This window comes from Neofelis nebulosa, chromosome X, assembly GCF_028018385.1.
Source record: "Neofelis nebulosa isolate mNeoNeb1 chromosome X, mNeoNeb1.pri, whole genome shotgun sequence".
NCBI classification, from domain to species: domain Eukaryota; kingdom Metazoa; phylum Chordata; class Mammalia; order Carnivora; family Felidae; genus Neofelis; species Neofelis nebulosa.
Genome location: NC_080800.1, coordinates 110,855,567 through 110,866,825, shown reverse-complemented (window position 1 = coordinate 110,866,825; position 11,259 = coordinate 110,855,567).

Genomic DNA, 11,259 nt, shown 5'->3' with positions numbered 1-11,259 from the left:
AGCACACTCCCACTAACAGCCTTCCCATCTTTCTTCGGGCTCTAGATCCTGCTTTCTGTACCTCATTCTCAGCAAAGGCCTTAGCTTTCTGACTTATTTAGAGTTGGGCCATCTGGGCTAAGTGACTTTATCTCGTACACCCATCCTTTGTGGCTTCCTTCAAGACTCAGAAAGAATTGCCCGTCCAGTTCTTTAAAGCTAAGGCTGTGGTTTTAATCACATCTTCTTCATGGTCTCCAGGAACTGATTCTCTAATTATTCCCTGCTCTCATTTGCCTTCGAACACTTAGGATTCTTCTCCCTTCACTCCCAGACTGTGTTCTCAGCCCCCAGTTCCTTCCCAATCAGCAGGCATTTGCACATATTCTCTATATGCCAGGTACTATGGCAGACACTGGAGATTTGAAAAGAAATAAGAAGCAGCTCCTGCCTTCAAGGAATTCTCAGTCTAATGAGGATGAAAAACCGGTATTTCTAATGAGGAAGAAGACGAGAATTTCACTACAATAGATGAAATGCTATAATGGAATTACATACCACAACGATGGATGGACTCTGTCCAGCGGAGCAGGAAATACATCCTTGGGGAGGAAATGTTTTGAGTTGGATCTTGAAGGGCAGGTCCGGGCCCAGAAAAATCTGGATTCCATCTTCACGACTTTTCTCCATCTTCATTCTTGACATCTCTGTTACATTTGACACTTTTGGCAGTTTACTTGTTCTTAAACTTTCACCCTCTTTGGCTCTTAACAGGGACTCTGGACTCTGGCTCTCTGGCTGCTATTTCAGTCTCTCGTATAAGGTTTCCCTTCTTCTTTCTTACCTGATAATGCAGACTTTCCCCTAGTCAGAGTCTTAGACCTGCTGCAGATCTATTGTTATTCCGGCCCAGCAATTCTCAAAATTTGGAAGTGAGAATTAGCTGGGGAGGTTGCTAAAAATGCAAATTTTCTTGGCACCACCCCTCTTCAGGGATTCTGAACGGGGTTCAGGAATCCGCCCTCTTAAACTGCCCACATATTCTGATGCAGATCTATTGAGGACCACACATTAAGAAACTGCCTTCTACTCTTTTTTGTAGAATTGAAACAAGTCTCTGACTTTATACCCTGTAAACAACCGCTTAGCAACTGCATCTGCTCTGCCTAGATCAGTCCTGTCCTTGAGCTCAATCACTGAATCCAGTACAAGCCAATTCATCCTTTCCAGCAACTAAAAAGTAATTCCTTTTCCCATCTTCAGTGTTTCTGTGTAAGATACCTCTAGCATTTCTGCTCCTGCCTAAACCAAAGGCTAAATTCAACTCATGCCTATGACCTCCCTTCTAGCTATAATCAACACCAGTGGATCATTCATTCATTCATCAAGTTCATATTGATCACCTATGACATGTTAGATAAAAACCGACACGGTCCATTTTGGTGTAGTGACAGACCGACCTTAATCTTCATTACTTGTAATATAAACAAATGTTAAATTGCAATCGCGTCTTGTGCAAAAAGTCGTAAATGTTGCTTATGTGTAACTGAAGCCTATTTGCATTGTGTATATTGGATACATTTTACATTTCTTACTTTTTTATTTTTAAAGTGGAAAGATTTTGCATTTTATTTATTTTTTGGAAAGGGAGAGAACGAGCAGGGGAGGGGCAGAGAGGGAGGGGCAGAGAGGGAGGGGCAGAGAGGGAGGGGCAGAGAGGGAGGGGCAGAGAGGGAGGGGGACGGAGGATCTGAAACGGGTTCTGCACTGACAGAGTGACAGCAACGAGCCCGATGTGGGGCTTGAACTCACAAACTGCGAAACCATGGCCTGGGCCGAAGTCAGATGCTCAACCAACTGAGCCACCCAGGTGCCCCGGCTTCTGCATTTTAAATGTCTTTGTGAAGGGGTGCCTGGCTGGCTCAGCCAGTGGAGCATGTGACTCTTGATCTCGGGGATATAAATTTGAGCCCCCCATTGGGCATAGAGATTACTTAAAATAAAACCTTTTAAAAAATAAATGCTTCTGTGAAAAAAAAAATGCTATTTATTTGTGTGAGGTGCTGCGTAAGAGTCAGAAGACCTGTGTTTGAGTTGCTGGCCTGCCACTAACTTAGCAGAGTGAACTTGGACTATTCGTTTGACTTCTCTGAGCCTTAGTTTACACATCAGTCTAATGAGATTGCTATTAGTTGCAAAGTTGTTATGGGACACAAGGACAGAGAATGATGTATGTGAATTTTCCTGCCTCAACAAGTATGAAGGACAGTTAGTTTTTTTCTGTATCCCTTAACTGCCATATCACCTCACTGATGTACCTGCTAACGTTGGCTGCCGGAATTTGACCCCATGCCATTCTGCATAGTCTTTGTTGTTGTTTATTTAACATCCACTTAGTGTATTGGTGACGGTTTAGAACACCCTTTACTTCATCCAGGGTACGGAACTACTCTGGTACCTAACCGAAGAGCTAGGAGCCTTGGTGGACTTTCATGTCTCCCCTTGTGAAGCAGTGTGATGCTGGGTATGGTACAGAAACTCCCCAGGAAACTAGCAACTGTGACAGAGGGAAATGCTTTAGAGGCGCGTGGACATCTGTAAGACATCGTTTGTTTGTTTGTTTGTTTGTTTGTTGTTTTTAAAGAATTAAATACAGAAGCTGAACTTAATATATTGATGGCAATATCGGAGAAGTAATTCAACTTTACAGTGCCGATGCTTACAAAATAGTAAGAGCTAACTGACTTCGGACAATGTACTAGGCACCCTGCTAAGTACTTTATGTGCATTATCTTATTTACTCTTTACAACAGCCCTGAGGGGCAGGGAATGTTATTAGTCCCATTTTACAGAGGAAGAGACTGTTGAGCAATTAAGTAACTTGCCCAAGGTCACACAGCTAGGAAGAAGAAGAACCATGTGTCAAGCTCATACTTGTTTTGACTCCAGAAGCCAAACTCTTAATCACTGTGTAGCACTGCTTCCTATTTATTTGCTTGTGTGTTTATTATCTGTCTCCACCAGTGCAGGGACTTTGTTTTGTCATGTTCACTGATCCATCCCTAACCCGTAGAACTCTGTGCCTGGCCTATAGTAGATATTCAATAAATATTTAATAAGGGAGAACCATGGAGAATGGGAAATGGAAAGGAGTAGAAAACAGAGAATGGGGGAGAGAATATAATGAAGAATTGGGGACAAGTAAATTTGGAATGGAATGAAAATATCTCAAGAATTGGTTAATAATGCAGCAGCCCAAGCCCTACCACACTGATTCTGGCGTAGATGTGAAATGGGGCCCAGCAACTACATTTTTAACAAGCTCCCCAGGTTAGACTGTGATTTGCACAAAAGTTTGAGAACCATTAACCTACCGCCTTCCAGCCAAAAACAAAAACACTCCCCTACTGGGCATTTTGTCAGTTATATCTGCAGGCCTGAAAGACTTCCTTCTGATCAATATCATTCTTAGGCATACATCTTAGTGAAGACACTTGCTTATAACTGGCTTTGCCATTGAGTCCTGGGTGATCTTCAGCATCTTTGTTCCTTTTGCCCCTATCTGGCTATTGGTTAAGTAACATAATCAGAAAATTCTACACTCATCTCAAATGGCATAATAATAAGTCTAAAAGCTAAAGGCGTTATATATGAATAAGATTTGTGGGAGCTATTAATCACAATGAGATGGAACTAGACTGGGAGGCAAAAACCCAAATGGCCTGGACACAAATCCTGATTTCAGATTAACTTCTTAGTGCCTTAATTTCCTCATCTATAAACTGAGAATGATGGAAGTGCCTTCTCAAGGATTTTTTTGGGGGGGAGGGGGGCGGAAATTGCATGATTACATAATCCACGTAGAGCACTTAGCACAGTTCCTGGCCCACAGAGCCCAATCGATATTAACCAGAAGAGCTAGTTTCCTCTTTTTTTCATTAAATTTTTTTTTAGTGTTTATTTTTGAGAGAGAGAGAGAGAGAGAGTCCAAGCTGAGGAGGGGCAGAGAGAGAGGGAGACACAGAATCTGATGCAGGCTCTGAGCTGTCAGCACAGAGCCCGATGCGGGGCTCAGACTCACAAACCGTGAGATCATGACCTGAGCCAAAGTCGGACGCTTAACCGACTGAGCCACCCAGATGCCCCGACAAGAGCTAGTTTCATAGGTGGTAACATGGAGTACTTTTTATCTTACACCAGTTAAGAGTAGTTTATAATGATCTCCAGTTTTTCTTTCTTTTTTTAAATTTTTAAAAGTTTATTTGTTTATTTTAGAGACAAAAAAAGCGCAAGGGGGTGGGGGGAGAGACAGAGAGAGAGACAGAGAGAGAGAGAGAGAGAGAGAGGAGAGTGAATCCCAAGCAGGCTCTGCATTGTCAGTGCAGAGCCCCATGTGGGGCTTAAGATCACGACCTGAGCTGAAACCAAGAGTCGGTATTTGTGATGAGTGGAATAGAGAGACAAAAGGCCTTTCCTTTTTATTATTTCAATAAGCTTGTCTTTGTTTTTATTGAAGTAGAGTTGACACCCAATGTTACATTAGATTCAGGTGTCTGACCTAGCGATTTGACACATCTATACGTTGTGCTGCGCTCACCGCAAGTGTAGCTCCCATCTGTCCCCATGAAGCACTGACTATGTTCCCTATGCTGTACCTTCTATCCCTATAACATTCATTCCATAACTGGGAGCCTGTACCTCCCACCCCCATTCACCCATGTTGCCCGTCCCCCCAACTCCATCCCCCCGGCAATACCAGTTTGTTCCATGAATTCACGGGTCTGTTTTTGCTTTGTTTGTTTGTTTTGTTTTTTAGATTCCACGTGTAAGTGAAATCATATGCTATTTGTCTTTCTCTGTCTGACTTACTTCACTCAGCATAATACCCTCTGGGTCCATCCCCTGTTTCTTTATTTATGCTGTTCTTGCTCCCAAAACTCCTTTACAACTCCTTTTGGACTAGCCAGGACCTAGCACCCTTCAAGATGCCATTCAGGTGTCAGCCCTTAGCTTCCCAGAAGTTTTACTCACCCTTCCACTGGATAAAGGTCACCTCCAGCGCTTCCATAGCATTCCGGCCAGACCTCTAGCTCATCATTTACCACATTATATCGAAATTATATGTACTTCTGTCCCTCCCACGACGGAGTGAGCTCTTTGGGAGAAGAGACCATGCGTTGTTCTTCCTTATACCCCAGGCACCCAGCACAGTGCCTGCCCAATAGGTATTTGCCGAACTTTCTCAAAGGAACTTGCTCTCTTGTCCTCTGGGCCTTGGCTCCTGTACGTCTCTGTTGCACTTAGCGTCATGCAATGCAATTTAGCAGCTAATTATATACTGTATACCACATATGATTCTCTAATTGCTTCATATGTTAATGTGCCACTTCTTCCCTCTTCCCTCAAGCATTGAGAAGAAAAGATTATGAATTGAAAGTGAATGATACAGCTGTAGGCCACACCCAGCTGTCAGTCAACTCTGCCCATTGAACGCCCAGGGCATTGTGTGTCCTGCCATTAATCACCAGAGGCAAATGCAGGTGAAAAAGGGGCACCATTTACCATAAAGGCCTAGAACAGCACCTTCACATAGTAGGCGCTCAGTTAATATTTGTTGAATAAATGAATGCTTTAGTGAAAAAAAAAAGTAGTATACTTGGCTAGGCTAGAAATCAGGAGGCCTGGCTTCTAATCAGATCTCTATCACTTCATTTTGAACTTCAAAAGTCACTTCATCTTTCTGGGACACACTTTTATATTCTGGAAAACATGACAGAATCAGACCAGATGACCTTTAAGGTGTCTTCCAATTTTAATATGCAATTCTTCCTGCCAATAGTCTGACAATCCCTCGAGAATAAGCAGAGTAGATATCTCTTATCTTCTCCATAGCATTGAGCACAGCGCTAAGCCCACAGGACTTGATAAATACTTAAAAAGTTAGAACCGTCATCCTGCATAGTCACTATTAAGCAGAATTAACAACAACAACAGCAAGGCACGGGTGCCTGGGTGACTCAGTCGGTTAAGCATCCAACTTTGGCTCAGGTCATGATCTCACGGTTTGTGAGTTCGAGCCCCGTGCCCAGCTCACTGCAATCAGCACAGAGTCCACTTTGGATCCTCTGTCCCCCTCTCTCTCTCTGCCCACCCCCGACTCTCGTGTGCTGTCTCTCTCAAAAATAAATAAACATTAAAAAAATTAAAAGGAAAACAAAATACAACCAATGGACATGAAACACACCTCGGCTCTAAAAATAGGACCTAGGGGCGCCTGGGTGGCGCAGTCGGTTAAGCGTCTGACTTCAGCCAGGTCACGATCTCGCGGTCTGTGAGTTCGAGCCCCGCGTCAGGCTCTGGGCTGATGGCTCGGAGCCTGGAGCCTGTTTCTGATTCTGTGTCTCCCTCTCTCTCTGCCCCTCCCCCGTTCATGCTCTGTCTCTCTCTGTCCCAAAAATAAATAAAAAATGTTGAAAAAAAAAATTTTTTTTAAAAAATAAAAATAAAAATAGGACCTAAAAGAAAAGTAGGAGAAAACCCGGAAATCTATGTGTTGCATCTCAAAGTCTTTAAAAGATTTATGTTTTGAAATCCTAACTTAGGTGCCAGTCGCCACTCAAGCAACTTCATGAATCCCAGTGAAAACTTGAGTGCAGTGGGAGTACAACTGCAGTCTGATGTTAGGCCCTACCCTCGCTCTCCCCTGTAATCACATTGGTTACCATCCGCTGACACGGTAACATACTTGTTGCTCTCTCTGGCCAACACCTCTCCTCTGAATTCTAGGATCGTATAGCCAACTGCCTATGTGAAATTGCTTAGGCATCTCAGAGGCATCTCAAACTTAGTATGTCTGAAACAAGAACTCATGATCTTCTCCCTGTACACCTGGTACTGGTCCACTGTTTGCTAACTCATTGAATGGCGCCTCTATCAAAAGATATTGACTGCAAAAGTATTGACCTACAATGTGCCACGCACTGGGCACGTCGCAGTGAACGCAACAAAGATCCCTACTGCCATGCAGTTTGCATTTTAGTAAGAGGAAGACACACTAAAAATAATATGTAAAATCCGTGGTGTGGGAGATTTACTTCCGGCAAGATGAATGGAGGACGGTAACAAATCTTCTCCCTAAAGCAACCATAAGGCTGAGCAAAACTGTCCAAGACAACCCTTTCAGTACTCTGAAAAGTTACCAAAGGTGTAACAGAGTGACCGATCATCCCGATTTCCTTGGTTCCATCCCAGTGTTAGCACTGAGAGTCCTACATGCTGGGAAACTCCACCCCAGGATGTGAAAAATCCATTTTCAGCAACGGTTGCTCCTGCTTAGGGGGAAGGTACCAAACCCAAACTGTGGCTCCACAAATAGGAGTTGAAAGCAACACTCTTTTTTCTTGTCAAAAGAATATGGCACAGATTATCCACAGTCACTGCCACCATTTTCAACCCTGACCACTGATGTTGGCAGCCACGATTTGCATTTCCCAATAACGCATCATCCATTGTTGCATCACTTGCAGGGATGCAACCTAAGTTTGCAACTTAAGTGCGCTGCAGTCATGAGTTATAACATTTTGCCTTTGCCTGCCTGCGGATTAACTCGGATTAACGCTTGCAATTGGTATCGAGATACTGCTACTCTAATTTTTAACATTATGAATACTATACACGTGTTCCAGGTGTCCAGAAAAAGAAATTGAAGACAATCACAATACCAACCCCATCTTGACCAGAGAAACCACCAAAAAGGAAAGCTAAGTGACTACGTTATTTTGATGACAGAAGGAAGGACACATACAACTGGATAGGGAGGTAAACAACCAAAACACAGCCTACTGAAAAATAAGCTGAAAAGAATTTGGGACTGGGCATGGCAGACAGAGGAATGTGAAAGCCCATATGGAGACTGAATCTCGCAAGTTCTGGATGAGACAGACAGGCCTCACAAATCAATCAAAAGCTTTTAGTCTTCCCCAAAGACACTAACGTTCAGTCAAAATTGGTGGCCCCTGATTTAGCTTGGCATACCACACGAACAAACACACATTATTGTGTCACTCTCTTGATTGCTCTTTGAATAAAGTTTCACTTCCTGATGCAGAGGTCACAACTAAAAGCTCCTGTAGGGGCACCTGGGTGGCTCAGTCGGTTGAACATCCAACTTTGGCTCAGGTCGTGATCTCACGGTTCAGGCGTTCGAGCCCCGTATCGGGCTCTGTGCTGACAGCTCAGAGCCTGGAGCCTGCTTCAGATTCTGGGTCTTTCTCTGCCCCTCCCCCATTCAGGCTCTGTCTCTCTGTCTCTCAGAAATAAATAAACCTTAAAAAATATCTTTTTTAAATCTCCTGTAGATGAACAAAAGAGGAAATTTTGATATGAGATGCGCTGGCCCCTAACAGTGTGGAGTTGATTGTGTCAGATCTTACGGGTGATTATGCTTTTTACAGTATACCAAGTGATGTGTGAAGCAACTAAAAGTGTTTCTCCTAGCTTTTAGATACTTTGATTTGAAAAACAATTTCAAATCATCGCCTCAATTTCTATGAAGATCATAGTGAGACTACAGAAAACATAAAACAAAAGATTGTTAATATCTTGTCTAATTTTGCCTGTCTCCGTATTCAGCAGACAGTGCCAATGTAAATGTTAGAAATCAGAAGGCTTTAGAACTCAAACTAAAATGTCACCAGAAAAGGGCAGTCAAATTAAATAGAACTTTCTCAATTTCTTACGAAAACTTATTTGGAATCCAATTTTGATTTCACAATTTCAAGTCGCCACTGTGCTTTAAAACCACTTTCCCTGAAGGGCGCCTGGGTGGCTCAGTCGGTTGAGTGTCTGACTTCGGCTCAGGTCATGGTCTCATGGCTCATAGGTTCGAGCCCCACGTTGGTCTCTGTGCTGACAGCTCAGAGCCTGGAGCCTCCTTCGGATTCTGTGTCTCCCTCTCCCTCTACCCCTCCCCTGCTCGTGCTCTGTCTCTCAAAAATAAATAAACATTAAAAAAATTTAAACACCGTTGTCCCTGAGAAAAAGAGGGTTCTTATGATGACATCCAAAGCGCTTCAGGGGGCTTAAAACTGATGGGCATTTTTGGAACTTCTGGCTGGCTCAGTGGGGTAGAACATTCGAGTCTTGATCTCAGGGTCAGGTGTTCAAGCCCCACGGTGGGCACGGAGCCTACTTAAAAAAAAAATGGACATTTACCACATGAGTAGCCTATATGATGAAATTCATAGATGCAAAGGACCTGATTGACTAACAGCTGGTCTACCAAAAGTAGCTTGAAGGTACAAAGTGAATGTGATTTTTGGAGAACTAGAAACTAATTCCTACAAATGTAAAAACCTGATGTTTTTACTTCGTAAAACCTATGTATTCCATGCTCCACGCTTTTGTTCAGAGGCTATTTTAGCTCCTACGTTTAAGTCTTTAATCAATTTTGAATTAATTTTTGTGTATCGTGGGAGGTAGGGATCCAAATTTATTCTCTTGCATGTAGGTATCCAGTTGCCTCGGCACCATTTGTTGAAAACAGCACTCTTTCCCCCGCTGAATTGCCTTGGCACCCTTGTTGCAAATCAATTGACCATAAACGTGAGAGTCTATTTCTGATGTTTTCCATGGCTCAGTGTGTTTATCCTTATGCCGGTACCGTGCTCTCTTGATTATGACGGCTTTGAAGTAAGTCTTGAAATGAGGAAATGTGAATCTTCCAGTTTTGATCCTCTTTTTTTTCAAGGTTGTTTTGGCCATCCTGGGTCCTCTGATCTTTATATATTGGTCCTGTGTCCACAACCTTGCTGAACTCATTTATTAGTGCTAGTAGATTTTTCGTGTATCCCTTAAGATTTGGTACATATAAGATAGTTTTATTTACTTCCTCGTTTCCAGTCTGGATGTCTTTTATTTTTTCTTACTAAAGCCTCAGTTAGAACTGCCAGTACAATGTGGAATAAAAGAGATGCGGTCTGAGGGTGAAAACTTGCAATTAGCAGTTAAATAAGTTTGGAGATCTGCTGCACAGTAAATCAATGCAGACAACAAGGTCCTATTATAATCATCAAGCTTGCTAAAGAGACTAGATCTTAATTATTCCCACCACAAAAAAAGAAATGATAATTATATAGTTACCACCTCTGTGGCAATCATATTACAATATATAAATGTATCAAATCCACATGTTATACACCTTACATGTATACAATGTTATGTCTCAAATATGTTTCGATTTCACAAAATGTTGAATAGAAGTGACAAGGGCAGGCGTCCATGTTTCATTCCTGATCTTAGGGGGAAAGCTTTCAATCTTTCATCATTAAGTATGTCAGTTGCAGGTTTTTCACAGATGTCCTTCATCAGGTTGAGAAAGATGCCTTCAATTCTTAGTTTGTTGAGCGTTTTTATCATTCAGGGCTGGTGAATTTTGTCAAGTACTTTTTCGGCATCTATTCAAATGATTATGCGAGCTCTTTTATTCTATTGATGTGGTCTATTACATTGATTGAGATTTGGATGTTAAAACAACCTTGTAACCCTGGAATGAATTTCACTTGCTCATGGGGTATAATCTCTTTTATATGTTGCTGGATTTGGTTTGCCAGTGTTTTTGTTGAGGATTTTTGTTCCTAGTTTTATAAGAGTTATTTGTCCTTAGTTTGCTTTACTTGCTATGTTTTTGTCTGATTTTGGTGTCAGAGTAATACTGGCCTCATAACATGAATCAGAAAGTGTTCCCTCTTCTATTTTTTGGAAAGGCTTGTGAAAGATTGCTATTATTTCTTTTTAAAATATTTTTGTAGAACTCGCCAGTGAAGCCTTTTGATCCTGAGCCTTTCTCTGTGAGTAGTTTTTAAATTACTAATTCAATCTCTTCTTAATACAGGTCTGTTCAGATTTTTCTACTTCCTCTTGTGTCAGTTGTGGTAGTTTGGCTTTTTGAATTTTTATTTGTTTGTTTGTTTGCTTATTTTTAAGGTAGGGCTCTATGCCCAACGTGGGGCTCAAAGTCACAACCCTGAGATCAACAGTTGCACGCCTCCAACTGAACTGGTTATGGTAGTTTGTGTCTTTCTAATAATTTGTCCACTTTATGGCACACAGTTGGTCATAGTATACATTTAGAATCCTTTTTATTTCTGCACGTTTGGTGGTAATGTCCTCTTTTTCAGTTCTGTTTTCAGGAAATTGAGTCTTCTCCCCACCTGCCTTTTTTTTTTTTTTTTTTTTTTTTTTTGATCAATCTAGCTAAATGTCCTTCAGGGGTTTTTTTTT